This window comes from Lutra lutra, chromosome 3, assembly GCF_902655055.1.
Source record: "Lutra lutra chromosome 3, mLutLut1.2, whole genome shotgun sequence".
Lineage (NCBI taxonomy): Eukaryota > Metazoa > Chordata > Mammalia > Carnivora > Mustelidae > Lutra > Lutra lutra.
In genome coordinates, this window is record NC_062280.1 from 185,691,763 (window position 1) to 185,707,790 (window position 16,028).

Sequence of the window (16,028 nt, forward strand, 5' to 3'; positions counted from 1 at the left end):
TCATAGGGCAACAGAAAATATGGATCATTTAATAGGGTTGAAACAGAAACGACAGGCAGATAAGTTAGGTAGGACACCAAGTTTGACCAAAAGCATTATTTTATTCTTGTTTTAGAGTCTAGACATGATTATGGAGTGACAATCTTGTCTTTAGATTTGATCTATCATGGTCACTAGGCAAACCTGTCCTGTGAAATTGCTTATGTTTAATGGGGAACACTCTGGCCTCACTGTGAGTGTCAGGCCCACTCATAATGATGCTGGGACCTAACTGGGCAGTTCTAGGCTTCCTCCCACTGGCAGGGGCTGCTTTTCACTTTCTTACTATGAGTTCTCCCCAGACGCTAGTAGTTCACTGTTACTCAATAACTAGTGATATGTGTTTATTTATTCAACTGACTTTTATTGAGCAACTTTTATGTTCTAGGAATATAATGATGGTCAAAGCAGACATGGAATCTTTTGGAAATTAGAGCCACAGTGGGTAGAAGAGAGATGGAAACACATTAATTAAAGAAAAAATGTATTTAATTACAAGCTGTGATAGCTATTATGAAGGAAAAGTGCAGAGTGGTCAGAAAGTATAACTACAGAGCTAACCTAGCCTATAGAGTCAGAAATTGACATTTGAACAGAAATTGAAAGCATAAGTGGGAATTAGCTGGGTAAAGAAGGTGGAGATGGATGGTGGGAAGGGTATTCTGGGTAGACTGAATATCATTTGCAAAGGCCCTGGGGCAGAGAGAATTTGGAGAAACCACAAGAAGGTCCATCTGAAAGCTATTTCCAAGTCTTCTCTTGGATCAAACAATATTTGTCACAATATTCAGCATTCCAAATAATGAATTTAAAAATCCAATGGGCTGTTTAGAAGCCAGTTGGCTTTAGCAGAAGAAAGTTGCCATATAGTTTGTAAGAGTTGATGCCATAACGGTTTATAAGAAGCAATGGTCTCATTATCTGGGAATTCATCAAAATCTCAATGTTCCCATTTGAACCCAGAACGTTGGTGTTTTCACACTGAATGCTTGGTCGGTTCCATCTTCTCGCCCCTCATTTCTTAGTTACTTTCTTATATTCTGTGTCTCTCATTAAATCCCTAGCCCCTCTGAGGATAAGGGTCTCTCCTATTCATCTTCACAGATCCCCTAGCACCTTGGCGTTTAGTGGATTTCACTGGTGTCACTAACATTTCTTGAGCCGTATGCCCAGGAGTGTTCCACAAGAGGATATGAAATCTAAAACAAAGGCTCTCCATCCTCAGGGAGTTTAGAGTTGTTGAAGGAATCTGAGCCACCATCTTAAAACATAAAACATTTTTGGGCTACTTTAACAAATAACTCGATGTAAATTTCAACAGTTGCTTCTCCTGCGATAAAATAATCTTTATACTTCAGAGGCTAAGAAGCTACTTTTAATACTATTTTCGTTTTTCCAAATAAAGTTGGAAGATTACAAGATGGTATTACGGTTGTTAAAATCAAATGACTTAATTGTGATCCCATTTATAATTGAGCTTTCACCTTGAGGTATTTGAAAATGAGGTGCAATTCCTTTTATCTTTCCAATGGCAGCCCCCTGTAATGCTTGTGTGAGCCCAAGATGGAGAATTAGGAGCTCTTCATTCGGCCCCTGACTCACCAGGTTACCCAACTTAACCTCACCATTTCCTCATCTGTAAAATGGGGATAATAGTACTTACCTCTCTTGCTGGGGTGTCATGAGTATTAATTAGTGTTTGTCAAGTGCTTTGAGATCTTCAGATGAAAGGCCCCGTGGAAACCCAGTCTAAAGTCTTATTATTTAAAGCCTCCTCACCTCCCACTTTCACTGAGCAGTGATTACCAATTATAGCCAACTCTAAATGGCAGTAATGGTGCATTGAGACACGACAAGGCAAGTTTTATTGGTCCATTAGGACATGCCTATTTGGGTGAATTAGTTTTGTGAAAATGGTTACTATGCCAAGGACTTTTATTTTAGGCAGTTGTTGGTCTTAATAGTTGAGAGTTAAATATTAAGCCATTTGGAAAGGCTGGTTTCGCGTTTCAATTGGAAAGATAGGCCTTCGGGGACCGTTCCATTTACATCTAAAGAAGCTTAGGTATGTAGTGGGGTAGAACTTCCCTCTCATAAAATGAAGTTGTATTTATATGGAAGGCTGACTTCAGTTTCTGAGAAACCAGCTGAATAACGAAGACAATGATACCCACTTAATTAGGAAAGGAAGAAGTGTCTCCCACATATAATTTTCTGGATTCCAATTTCAAAGGATTCATAACTTGTGAAAAAAATTAATTTTCTCATTAGAACCATATTTAATACATGGCAGCAAGTTAAATCAATTCTTGGTACCTTTTTTTTTTTTTTTTTTAAGCTCTTTTGTGGATCTGTATTGATGACCCAGTATTTGAGAATTAGCGGTCTGGTGTTTGACTTCAGAAAGGGGGCACATTCTTACAGGTGATTGCCGGATCGAAATAACATATGTTCTTTAAAGAATTAAAGCACCATTAATTTGTCTTGTTTCAGGTTTATTTGTTTTTTGATCTAAAAATGTTTAGCATTTTCCTGGTTCAATAGTAACAGCTAATTTCTTCTTCAGGAAGCAGCGTATTAGCTAGATAAGTCTGTTTCAAAAGCTGAGTTGTGAACACAATGATCTTATCTAGACCTGAGATGACACACGCATATTTTCACGACCACGAGTTTCTTTTTAAAAACACACACACAAAAACAATTCCATAAAAGCCAGGATGCCTCAATTGTGGCAGAATCGTGTGTTTTTCATTTATCTACAAGGCAAGACAGAAAAGGATGAGGTGAAAGGATTTTACCAAGGTTTTTTTTTTTATGTAGAAAATAATAAACTATTTTCCTATCATGTAGATCACAAGGTAACATTTCATCATGAATTCATATCGTATTTATAAACACTATATGATCTCATTTAGATTCATTCTTAATTCGTGATAATTTGAGTGTGAAGAGATGTAAAAACACCATTGTTCTCCCCGTGAAAACAGAGTTCCTTGAACAAATTCATTGTGTAAACAAGGGAAACACTTTCTTTACTTAAGAGTGAGGCCTAACGTTGTCTAGGGCCTGAGAAACCAGCTAGTGGCATTGTTGGCATACAAAGAACATGCCAATTATGTATGATTCTTATCTACCTATTAACAGACTTAGCAGTCACTCCTTAACACTTAGAGCCCATTATCCTGACTATAATTTTGCTGTTTGCTTACTAAAATACACATACACACACACACACACACACACACACACAAATCTTTTTTAAAAATCACAGATTTAAGTGATCTAATGAGTGTTCATCTATGTCTATTTCACTATTTAAAAAACTTTCCTTTAAAAATCATGAAATTCGGGGTGCCTGGGTGGCTCAGTGGGTTAAAGCCTCTGCCTTCAGCTCACGTCATGATCCCAGGGTCCTGGGATCGAGTCCCACATCAGGCACTCTGCTCAGCAGGGAGCCTGCTTCCCCCTCTCTCTCTGCCCGCCTCTCTGCCTACTTGTGATCTCTGTCAAATAAATAAATAAATAAATCTTTTAGTAAATAAATAAATATCATGAAATTCCTGAAGGTCACATATTCACTCATTCAACAAACCACACCACTGAGAATGCCATCACCCCTGAACTGGAAGGGGGAGGGGATAAAAGACTACCACAAAAAAATCGTTGTGTAGTGTGACATAGGAGAAGAATCTTATTTACTCTGGTGAATTCTGGGGAGGACAGACAGTAGAAAGGGTGCTACCAGATTTCATTTTTTTCTGGAAAAATGGTGTGAAGTTGTGTGAAGGACCTGGAAGGGGGCAGGAAGGAGGAGAGTGCAATCAAATACAGGTGCGACTGAAATGCCGAGAGGGCTCGGGTCAGACATAGCCTGGGTCATGCCAACTAGGTTTGATCCCCAAGATGACTGGATGTGGTTGGAGGGATTTAGCAGGGTGATGTGTTCGGACACAAGTTTAGAAATTTCTCTTGGGTGGCCCTGCTCAGGGCCTTCCAGACCTGGCTCATCAGTGGAAGGACTAAATGACACAAAATGAAGGCAAAAACACCATTTATTCTATTTGCTTTTGTCAAGTTAAACATTGAACATTAAAATCAAAAGCATTTGAAAAGATGAACTAGCCCCATTTTCTCTCACACCCTCAGTAACAAAAAAAAGCAAACAAACAAACAAAAATTACTTCCACTTATGTTTGTGTCTCCCTTTTGGTCTTTCATGAAATCCAAGCAAATATGAATATGAATTCCTTTGTTCCCTTTCTTCGCCCAAGGGTAGAAGATTATAGTCACTACTCCGTACCTTGTTTTTGGTTATTGTTTTGGGGGAGGTTTATTTTTAGGGTTTTTTGTTTTGTCTTGTTTTTTTTGAGATTTCGTTTAGAAGGAGCAAGCTTGGGAATCTATATTTTTGTAAGGCTCCTCACTAATGCTGATAATCAGTTAGAAACCACCAACCTATGGGATGGTTGAGAAGCATATAAGTTTGGAAGCAGGAAGCCAGGTTGGAAGCAGTGGGAATGGAAAGGAAGGTACACCTTCGGAGGTACGTGGATCCTTAGTATGGGAAATTCATACTGCATCAGGGTAATATTTCAAAAATATTTGTCCTAGGTTTATTCTATTCCTGGCAAGTTGGGTTTCACAATTACAGCCCCAAACATGGGTCAAGGGGATGGTATTGCCAAGGGAAGGAGTTGGACATGGGGCAGGGGAACGTTGGCTAGGTGGAGAAAGTTCAGTCAGAGTGGGGCCTTGGCTGTATTCCCTCCAGGGTGGCAGAGAAGGGCCTGGGTTTAGTCCTGAGGGCGTCTCTCAGTCAACTATTGTATGGGGGCAGAGAAGGCACCCCAGATTATCCAGGAGCCTGTGGAACGGTACATATGTTGGCTGTTGGACCACCTGCAAGCTTCATATATAATTACTGCACTGGGGAGATGGGTCCCTGATCTTGAGGTCTCCCGTGGGGATCACCTACAACAGAGACCAAAGGGTGTCACAACCCTGTCTTTAGACTGCCACAGTACCCAGGGGGCTGAGATGGGTTCCTTGACAGGAAAGGAGGGCTTTCCTGCCAATGGAATGGACGTGGGGTTAGGAAAGGACCAGCACTGATAGATCCAAGCCCGCAGTTTTTCCTGTCACCTCGATGTACACACAGAGCTGCCATCTTGGATGGGAGGAGAGGGGAGGAGAGGAAATTTGGAAAAGTGAGCATCTACCCTCAGGAAACCAAGTTACCTTAAACAGATGCTTACGTTAGTGGGTCCGGCTGAGTTTACTTGTATTGTCAACAATGAAGAGCAGATCAGTGATAGAGGGGGAAAAAAAGAAGTGATTTTTTTTTCTTTGCACATCTAGCTAATATAAGTGCTTTTGCAACGCCCCTATGACACCATTCACATTTTTTATAGTACATGGGATTTCATACTTTCCCCAAGACCAGAGCATTCAAAGATGGCTAAGAAGAGAGTTTTGCCCAAGGCTGAGAAAAGTGCTAGGAAAATATGCAGGTCAAACAATAATTGAGTTGATTACAGGTACGTTTATTAGCCTTATTTTTTTGAAGGTGGGAATTAAGAAAGCTCTCACAGAGTTACAAGGGCAATTACATGGCACTAGTTCTGGAACTCTGCTCATGAACTTGGGCTTTCATTCCTTAAGACCATTCTCCTCCTATGGATCATTTTGGTGGTGTCTTTAGTCTACTTTAGTATTTTACCATGAAAGCTCAGAGGAAGTTAGTTCATCAGTGCAGCTTTCCTGGGTCCCTAAATTCCTGAGGCAATGAGAATTGGCATCAACGTGGCCTGCCTGGAGGATTTGCTGCATTGCCAATGACTGATGGTTGATCGTTTTTTTTTTTTAATAAACATATAATAATGTATTTTTATCCCCAGGGGTACAGGTCTGTGAATCGCCAGGTTTACACACTTCACAGCACTCACCATAGCACATACCCTCCCCAATGTCCATAACCCCACCCCCCTCTCCCGACCCCCCTCCCCCCAGCAACCCTCAATTTGTTTTGTGAGATTAAGGGTCACTTATGGTTTGTCTCCCTCCCGATCCCATCTTGTTTCATTTATTCTTCTCCTACCCCCCAAGCCATTTTTTAAACAAACTATGGACTACTCGCTTCGATTGGCATATTAGAGAAGTCGTTGGCCCTTTAGGGCTGGGAGAATTCCTGCTGTCAACAAAGATAGGATTCTTTGGTAGAAAAAAATTGACCCCAGAGAAAATCTACCTTTCAGCATAGCTGGTTTCCTATATCCACTCTCTTCTTTTGCGCGTGAGAGCTATGGTTCCAGATCAAGGTCCGAAAACCCATTCAGCTCTGCATTGCCCCTAACCCCCAACAGCTCATTCTGTTAATTGAGGTACAAGAGATATTATGAAGAACAGACCCAAAAACCCCAAATTGTTCCTGCTCTAAAATGTTTAAGTGGTCCAGAATTTGTCAGTAGATGAGGTGTACCACATAAAGACTTTGAAATAAGTTATTTGATCACAAGGTTCATGTGGTTCAGGCAAATGGCTTAATTGTACAGTATTTTTTTATTAGGTATAGTTGTTAGATTTTGCATTATATAATTTGGTTGCTGTTGCTCTCCAATAAAGACCTTTAATAGTAATATAAGCCATGAGTACATGGTGATGCTGACCTTGAACCATCAGATGTAAAGATTATTGAACCAATAAAACATGCCCCTAATTTCTCCTGTTACAGATGTTACTTTTTTAAGGAAAAATTATTCTAAGAAAAAATGGAAAAATAAAAACTATTTGAAGTAATATTCTTATTAGAGGACCAGTAATTCAGAGGAAAAGTAAGAGACAATTATCAATTAAAACACAAGTCAAGAATTTGCTACAGAGAAAAAAGATATTTAAAAAAGATAGACTGGATATTATTACATACAATTGTTGAATTTTGATGTCGCTCTTTACATATAGGTGCTTTTCGGTTCAGTTCTCTTTTGGAAAAATGTGTTTTGTTTTGTAATTTCTCTCAGCCTGGGATCTCCTTTTACCTTCGCTTCAAACTTTCCTCCCGTTTCTCAAAAGCAAAGCTCTCACAGAGGCCAAGTTTGCATTTTCAATTTGTTTCCTGGTAAAAGAAAAACAAACAAAATTTTAGATGTTTAAAATGAGTGAAAGTGGGACGCCTGGGTGGCTCAGTCGGTTAAGCGTTTGCTTTTGGCTCAGGTGATGATCCCAGCGTCCTGGGATCAAGTCCACATAGGGATCCTGGCTCAGCGGGGAGCCTGCCACTCCCTCTGCCTGCTGTTCCCTCTGCTTGTGTTCTAACAAGCAAATAAATAAAATCTTTTTTAAAAAAGATAGATAAAATAAGTGAAAGTTGCCCACATGCTCAGAAAATAGGGGAAATTTTACACAGGTAGCATTTCAGAGACTTCTCTTAGCTTGTGGGTTTTCACGATGGATTCTTCCTTTTCAATCCACTTTCAGAAGCATCTGGGTGGAGATAGGGGGAAGCTGAGCTCCTCATCAAAACAGTTTCCTCAGAGAGAAAATGGTGTTTGGGGAATCTCTGCTCCTGGGCGAGTTTCTATAAGTTGGGCAGAGCCCCCCCTCCCCCATCACGCAAGGAAATGGACAGAGTACTTGCCCAACGTCTTTGGGGGAGCTGATACTAAAAATGATATATATTATAACTAATATTTATTGTCTATTATTTGCCAGATCTTTCATGAGCGCTGGGGCAGTGAGCACAGAACGGTGCTTGTGAAGTCCACATTTGATGAATCGAAAATCATGTTTTAAGCCGGAAGCATCGACTCTCCCCTAATTTGGGGGAGGGCGGAGGAAATGTGGCTTCTTTTTTAAAACATAATTTCTAAGACATCTGAATTTCCATCTTCTTTAGCTCACGCGTGCAGCTGGGTGATCGTGGGAGAGCCATTTATTTCCTTTGGGTTTTGGTTTCCTCATCAAAAATTAGGGAATTTGTTGGAACAGGAGATCTCCAAGGGGGCCTCAAACTCATATAAATTAGAGTCACTGGACGGCTCGATGAAGCACATCGGGCTGGGCCCCACCGGCAGAGTTCTCATTCTGATTCCAAGAACATATAAAAGTCACCTTCATTTCTATCCAGGCCTTATTTAATTCACTATGAAGCGATAAGGCAGCTCCACTCAGCCAAAACTTTCAGTCCTCCTCCTCCCCCATCTCTTCCTTCCTGGCAGATCTGACGTCTTTGGGAAGAGGATGGGGAGACTATCTCCCTGGCGCAAGTCAGGCAGGGATGTTGGTGAGTGGCTGGGCTCATGAAATTCTGGCCAGGTTGTTGAGTTTGTATATAAACTCACAGATTGTCAGAGTCTATCTGGGGCCTCCCTATACAGATGTTTTGATGTCTCTGTGGAGGAGGCCAACTCTGGAATGAATCTTTACCCATGCCACATGTGATAAGAAATGAGTGAAATCATTGTGATCAAGTCTATGTCCTCTGGCTTCTTGTTTTGTTCTGTGATTTCTGTCCTCGTGTACATTTCTTGTACCCTGTCATCACCGCCTTGGTCAGCACCTGACACAGAAAGCCTTGGCTCTCCCCACAGGAGACCCAGGGGAATCTTGAACCCTGAGAAAGTGGCAGTGGCTTGTTCTTGGTCTCCTGGATCAGATCCCATTGGGCTGTCTTAGACTGTGGGTGAGGTGATAGCGGCGGGGTCTCCTTGTGGCCCTCCTACACCCAAAGCTGCCGTAGGTCCCCAGTCAGCCCATGGCTGGCTACACCTGTCACTCTCAATTTTATACTTTATCTTCCTAAATCTTCATCAGGCCATGTATCTATCAACCACAATATACATGATACTGATTATCATATCTCATCTCACTATTCTGCTTTTAAACAGGGAGGGACCATGGGATCCTGAGTTTGGATCATTATATATTTGGGTCATTTTCAACTATATCTGAGAGCACTACAGTGAAGAGCATACTTTGGGGCTGCCAAGGATAGTAAAAGAGAGCAGATTGGACAGATCTCTCACTGAGCTCATCTCTGTCTTGGGTATTAAAGTTCTACATAGGATTTTGTTTTTAAAAAGTTAATAGCCTTAAAAAAGAGCAGTTTGAAAACAACTACCACTAATTTGGTGTAAGATCTCATCACACAATTGGGAAATCAGACTCAGAAATTAGCCCAAGGTGATACAATTACAGCACAGTGGCCTCTACAGGTTCAGGTAATTTGCTCTTCATAAGTCTGGCCTCCGGACCCAGGTGGTGTGACTAGCATTTATTTGCAAATTCTTTATTATTTCTTATTCACCTAGGATTCCCATAAAATGAACCATTTTCGAGTGTATGATCCAGGGGCATCTACTACACCTGCAATGTTGTGCAACCATCACTTCTGTCTGGTTCCAGCATATTCTAATCACCCCAAAAGGAAACCCGGAGCCCGTTAATCACTTTGTTCCCATTCCCCTGCCTACCCCCACCCCTGACAATCACAGATCTGCTTTCCATCTCTGTCGTCTTCCCTGTTCTGGACATTTCATAGGAGTGAAATCATACAATATGTGGATTCACTCACCAAACATCATGGTTTCAGGGCTCACGGCAACATAGTGCTTTATGGACCAGCACTTTAGGATTGTTGATGGCTGAGTAATATCCCACTGTGTGGATCACTCACACTTTTGTCTGTTGTAGTTTCTTTATTGTTATTTTCTCTTCGAAGACACCCTCTTCTCGTTCCTGGGAGTATGTTGCCAGCAGCCCTGCTCCCCTGGGAAGGGGACAAATAAAGGTAACAGCTAAATTATCACGCTCAAGGCCTTGTCCTCAGTTGTCCAGTGGCGACTTCTGGTCCCTTTAGCATCCAGCTGGCACTGACATTGAATCAGCACTTGATCGCCCTGTGCCTCAATTCCCTCCGCTAATGAGGGAGGGAAACAAGATGAGATGACTCCTCGCGACATTCTCCACAGGTAATAATGAGTTAACCCTCATTAAAGGCTTTGAGGTCCTCAGACTTGAGGCGCCATATGTCATATGTAAATACGATGTAGCCATGTAATAAGCATCCACCAGGAGCTCAGTGGGTCTTTTCTAGCTCCCTTTTTACAAAATGACAAGCATCGGTGAACTTTCCCAGGCACGCTGTGTGTGCTCTTCTTCTTTGCAGGCAGAGTGGGGTACCTTCAAGGGTTCCCATCCCAGCGCCTCCAGCCCATCAGATGCTCATCAATCCTTGAAAGAACTGCAACATGTTGAAAGCTACTGAGCACCACCATTTGCTAAATGGAAGACATTTAGTTCTATAATCTCCTTCGAGCTTCACTACGCCTCTTGGGATATAGATATTATACAATTTGAATAGGAGACACGAGAGGCTCAGTGAAATTATGTGACTTGTGCAGAGTCCCAAATTTCAAAGCCAGGAACTGGCAGAAGTAGGACCCATTTCTAGTTGTGTGAAGCCTTTACGCTCTGCTTCATCCCCTGAGTTGACCGGTTCCTGTCCCAAGAAGGTCTGAACAGCCAGGCTGGTCTGCAAAACCTGGGAGAAAATTGTAGAAGTGAATGGAAGAAACAAACTGTACAGAGTTGAAGACGGTCCCTCCTTCCCCAAATTCACATTCAACCAGGACCTCAGAACATGACCTTATTTGGGAAAAAGGTCTTGGCAAATGTAATTAAGATGGGGCATACTGGTTTAGGTTGAGCCCTAAACCAAGTGGTTGGTTATTTGATGAGAGAAAGGAGAGGGGGATTCAGACACAGAGGCCCACAGAGGAAAGATGGCGGGTAATGACAGGCAGAGATTGGAGTGGCGTAGCTATAAGCCAAGTAACACCAGAAGTTGCTGGCAATCGCTAGATATTAGGAAGAGGCAAGCAATGATTCTTCTCTAGAGTTTTTTAGAGTCTTCTGCTGAAAACTTGATTTCAGACTCCCAGCCTGCAGAACCATGAGCCAGTAAGTTTCTAGTGTTTAAAGTCAAATTTGTGGTAATGTTACAGCAGCTTTTGGAACCCAACACACAAACCTTTCTCCATAAGTTTGTGTGTGGATTCTTTCAATGGACTATTAATCTCATGGAGTTACAATCTAATGAAAAGGTTTTCTGAGCCAAATTGCCCAGATGGCCAAATTAATGGAAAATTGAAACTTTTTGGAAAAAAATTCATTGTACACGCATATCCTTTAGCTACATGGTTATGATGTTTGTTAGGAAATGTTGGTGTAGGGGCACCTGGGTGTTTCAGTCGGTGGGGCACCTGCCTTCCACTCAGGTCATGATCTCGGGGTCCTGGGATGGAGTCCCACAGTGGGCTCCATGTGCGGCAGAGAATCTGCTTCTTCCTCTCCTTCTGCTGTTCTCTCTCTCTGTGTCAAATAAACAAATAAAACCTTTAAAAAGAGAGAGAGAAATGTTGATGGAAGCAGGGAAAAAAGAAAGGACTAAAATGACATATATTCATAACTAATGGGATTAAAGCAATAAGTTAGAAACAATAGATTTGTTTGGAGGGAAGTGAGAATTACTAGTGTTGGAAATAGTCTACACAATTAAGGAAGAGAATGAGGTGAAAACAAAATACTCAAGGCATATATTGAAGAACAAGGAAATGTAAAAACTTGTCAGAACTTAATGTCATGATTACTACATATTTATCAGGATGAGTTTCCTGGTTAATGAATCTGGAAATAGAAGGTGAACTGGATTTTTCCACTTTGGGACAATTCTATATAGATTAATTAAAGGCAAATATAATTCCTTGCAGTAATATAGATTAGCTATGAGGACTTTTTTGGCTGATCCGTACTTGTGTTGCTTTTTATTAATGGCTTCATCCTACTCTTCACTGCTGAAGCCTATAGCTGAAAAAAAACCTAATTTCCAAGCTAAGGGTTGGGTAGCTGGCCATGATTTTCATTCACCAGAGCAGAAAAGAGCAGAGGATGGTGACCTGAAGGTCTGATTTCTGTTCCAAATTCTCATCAACTAGTCTGTGACCTCCAGTAAGCCCCCATTCTCCCCAAGTCCCAATTCTCTCTACGTGCATATGCTAAAATGCCCCTTCCAGGCAAATGAAGAAGCCAAGAATGATAAAGTTGCTACAGAACACATAGGGGTTGGGGTAAGGGCCAGACCGAAGGGTATGGGTGAATGTATTCTTCATTCTAAATGGAATTAAGGATTTAAGATGAAGTTTCATGAAAGCCTAAGAATATCCAGCAAATGAATTCTTGCCATTAACTTGACTCCATTTGCTGTTGTACATACAAGTCCAAAAGATGTATCACATCCCCGTGAGAGCTACCCTACATTAGGAGAAACTGATGTGGGGCGCCTGGGTGGCTCAGTGGGTTAAAGCCTCTGCCTTCAGCTCAGGTCATGATCCCAGGGTCCTGGGATCGAGCCCCACATCAGGCTTTCTGCTCAGCAGGGAGACTGCTTCCCTTTCTCTCTCTGCCTGCCTCTCTTCCTCCTTTTGATCTCTGTCTGTCAAATAAATAAATAAAATCTTAAAAAAAAAAAAGAAGAAACTGGCATGAATAAAAATGACACTCTCAAGGAAACAGATTAATGCATTGATATGTTGTACCAAAACATTGGACCTAAAAAAAAACTGCAGTCCAAAAACAGTGAGAAGAGAGCCAGACCCACCAAGCAAGAAAGGAGGTTATTATTATAACCTTCCGTGCATAGATACATGCATATAGAACTTCCAAAATGCCTTGCTTTTGGTAAATGCTCAAAAAAGATTGCTTGGATGAATAAATACTTGTCTCTTCATGACACCATTTTCCCCTCCTCTTCCATTTTCGGTTTGCTTTCATTTTGATTTCATTTGGTTTTGCTTTGTGTTGTGTTTTAGACTTAAGAGCAGCAACTTAAGAAATGGATTGCCCAAACACTTTCTTGCTTCTTCCTTGACAGTTCCAAACCCAGCCATTCAGCCAAGCTTTTGATAAAACACATGGAACTCTTCATTAACCATTCATGAGACTTCATTTTAAAAATAAAAGCATGTCTGTTCATCCCAAATGCAAACTAAGAAAAAAACCACCCAATTCAATTTTTCCTTTAGGTCAAACCAACACCGAAAATCATTTGCCAGGGCTACATTTTGGTAATATTGAAAGTTGAGGGGCGCCTGGGTGGCTCGGTTGGTAGAGTGTCCGACTCTTGGATTTTAGTACAGGTCGTGATCTTGGAGTCCTGGATCAAACCATGGGTCAGAATCCCTGCTGAACAGGGAGTCTGCTTGTCTCCCCCTCTCTCTGCCCCTTCCCCTGCTCACGTGCTTGCTCTCTCTCTCTCTCTCTCTCAAATAAATAAATCTTAAAAAAAAAAAAAAAAAAAGTTGAGGTGAAGTACAGATTGCATTTGGGCCAGAAAGGACAAAGTTTCATTTTCTCTGCAGAACTGTTTTTAATGGGAAACTCTTGTAGCTGGAATTTCTTTAGCAATCGCACCTAACATAATTCCTGAATTGCATAGAACTGCTATCCTTTGTCCTTATTGACTCACAGTATCCTGGCAATCACAGGCCATTCAGTGTAATGGAAAACAGAATTTAGAGTTAGAATTTGGTAGGAGAACTAGAGCTTGTTATTTATCCCTTTTGTGCCATTCTATCTTACACCTGTTGGATTATTGTCATCATTGACAGTAGTTCTGTCCCTTTTCTGAACACAGTGACTATTCAGTCCATGAGAATGTTCATCATAATAATTACAAAAGAAGCTTTCAGATCCGTGGATGAAAGGCATGGGGTAAATACATAGGCGTTGTGATTATCAATCATGATTGTTGTTATTATTACGATTGCTGGCTGTTATTATAGTTTTATTAGAACCTCTCAGGAGTAATGGCCATGCTGGTGATCTTGAAGTTTTTTAAGAACAGGATTCTTTGCTCCTTTATCAGTTTTAGTTGATCTAGATCTTCATTTAATCTATTAAGGATTTAAGTTAATTGAATTATTGGAGCTCAGTGAAAATAACTCCAGCACAGTTAGAGGGTAAATCATATCAGTTTTTGTGAACCAGATGAAAGATAGCTTTCAAAAAAGAGGTGAAAAGTTATATTTATGCTTCTCCTATCACTATGCTGGGACAGAACATTTTCACTTGTGGAAATCAAGCATATTATAAGGAGCATAATTCGGCAAAAATACATTGTTGATGGTTTATAGATGTTGATTCTAGGTTATCTATATTATATATATCCAATTCAATGAGCCATTTTAATGGAAATTATCCATTTCTCCATGTTTCTGTATTTCCAGATTATTTATCAGTCTACAGAATGATGGTTAATGTACAATTACTTTCTACCCTCAGTAATTCATAGTCTAGATTGAGAGAAGACAAATAAGTCAACAATTCCAATACCTCATGCTATGTACTATGATAGAAATATACATAGCACACTAATGGAATTCAGAGGAAAATCACCTAGACTATGAGGTGGGGTGCCTGGTGCAAGGAGATGGTGGGAATGGAAGAGGGAGAGGAAGAAGTTCACAGAGTAGATGGACCAACTAATGAAAGATGGGTAAAAGTTAGCTGCGGAAAGAAGAATGATAAATTTTATGATATATTTGGAGAGACTTGGTGTGTCTGGAGGATAACGAGACTTTGGGGAAATGAAAGTGAAACTGGTCAGCTGATATGGACCAGAACACAAGAGCTTTATATGTCAAGCCAAGGAGTTTGGATTTTGTCTTAGAGGTAGTAATGATCCTCACGCTATTTTAAGTGGAGGCTTAGAGAACATTGTTTGGGAAAGACCATCTCAAAAGCAAAGCATGGACCAAAGAGGGTGGGAATGGAGAGAGATTGAGAGATACATATAGAAATATTTGGGGGAGTAAAATCAATAGAACTTGGTGATTAATTGGAGATGGAAGTTGAGGGAAAGGGAGGACCTAAGATGACTAGCAGATTTCTGGCTTGCGTGATCCAAGGCATTATGGTGCCCCTCACTGAAATGGAGACTACATGAGGAGGTGCAGGGTTCAGGGAAGATGAATCCTATTTTTTTAAACGTTGAGGTGGTAGTGTGGCAACTAATTTCTTGGTTCATTTCCTCCACTCACTGCAGTGAGGATGGTGGGAGAGAGGAAGGAGAGACAACTGTAGAAATCTTTACTAAGAAATAAAGATCATTTGACTCTTTTTTTTTTTCACTAAAAAGATTGGTATTCAAGGCTGAGAAGATACAGTTGTCCTGTCTCTAAGATTTATCTTGACAAGTAAGAGCTATGTCAACAAACTTGAACTGAGAAAAGGAAAGAAAAAGAATCAATATAAAAATTAAATTATACTAAATTTCAAGATACAAATACAAGTGCTATAAGCACTTAGAAACCCATGGTGGGTGGCAGTATCTGAACTCAAGATGCCTGTCGTATGTAGCAGTATCATGGCAGGCTGTGAAAAGAACGATGGGAAACACAGGCTGCAAGTTTCAGCTCTGTCACTGACAGTTTGCATGATTTAAAATAAGGAAAGCTGGGGGCCCTTGGGTGGCTCAGTCAGTAAAGTGTCTGCCTTCAGCTCAGGTCATAATCTTGGGATCCTGGGATGGAGGCTGAGTGGGAATTCCTGCTCAGCAGGGAGTCTGCCTCTTCTCTCCCTCTGCCTCCTCCCCACCCCCATTCTGTTCTGTCTCTCTCTCAAATGAATATATAAATAATATCTTTTTTAAAAAATTAAAAATTAAAAAATAAGGCAAACTAATAACCTTCTTCCATATCTATACTTAATAATTTTATAGCCTTTCCAAAATGCAAGCTTCTGTAAAACTTAACAAGCACCTACAACCTAAATTCAAATCCTGGCTTTACCACTTTCCAGCTACACAACTTGCACAAGTCATTTAACTTCTTGTATCATTGTTTCCTCACCTGGGAAACTGACATCAAAAAAGTGGTTACCTCATCAGATTGTTGTGAGAATTGAATCACTTAAATGTATATAAAGCTCTGAGCACA